This window comes from Carya illinoinensis, chromosome 2, assembly GCF_018687715.1.
Source record: "Carya illinoinensis cultivar Pawnee chromosome 2, C.illinoinensisPawnee_v1, whole genome shotgun sequence".
In the NCBI taxonomy this organism is placed as follows: Eukaryota; Viridiplantae; Streptophyta; class Magnoliopsida; order Fagales; family Juglandaceae; genus Carya; species Carya illinoinensis.
The window spans coordinates 34,759,230-34,760,268 of record NC_056753.1 but is presented as its reverse complement, the minus strand read 5'-3'; positions in this window follow the sequence as shown (position 1 = coordinate 34,760,268).

Here is a 1,039-nt window from a genome sequence, read left to right as displayed (position 1 = left end):
AGCAGTATACTACTCCTAGCTAGCTAGCCACCTAAAAGCTAGGTTCTGATCCCAGATCAGCTGGTAGTTGTGGATATGAGTACGTAAGGACATCAATCAAGAGACCAAGACGCATGAGCGCCATCATCACATGCAGTATGATCTCCATATGCATACAAATGTTCGCAGGGTAATTGATTTGCTGTGATCTCATTGTACTCGCTACTATTGTTTTTTTCTCACAAATCGTACTGCTGGGGGACCTTCGGAGGAGAGAATGATTCATCGCCCCTTTTTCTCTTGTCAAAATGACATAAAAGCTTTGTCACTAACTGCCCCACATGACATGGCTGAAGATTCTTCTTCAGTTCCATGGCTTATACAGATCTCGAGTCTTTTGAAATTCATATCACTGGTTCTTCAATTTCGGCAATGGCTTTAGGTTAGGGTTCGTCAGATTTAGCAACCAGTTTAACCTGCTGCAACTAACTAAATACAACTTCTAGCTAGGTCGAAAATCCCAAGTGTACGGAAGTTCCTCTGGTTTCTACAAACCAATCTTTCTTACTGCATCAATGCTGCCAGGTTTCTACATTTTTCAACATGGGCTTTGAAAAATCTCCCTAAACTTATAATGATACAATTCTATCTTGAAATTAGTAGTCTTTAATATTATATATAGCCCATGCATCATGAGGTACTTTGCCTTAAAACTTGACTTACTTAGTTTGGATCTTCAACTCACTTCATCTCATCTCACCATTACAATTTTTTCAAATTTCAACACAAAATATAATAAATAATTCAACTTTTTCAAATTCTAAAATAATAATAATATTAAAAAATATAATATTTTAATAATATTTTATTCAACTTTCATCTCAACTCAACATCATAAGAGAAATGTCCCGACCCCTACCTAATGTCAACACTGGAAACACTGTTTGCAGTCGCTTAGCTTCCATAACTTTGATCTGCTAAATCTAGGTTAGTAGTTCGACTATCATGGCCAAAAAAATTTCTTTTTTCGCTAGTGTTGCTTTTCAAGAGACCATTAAAA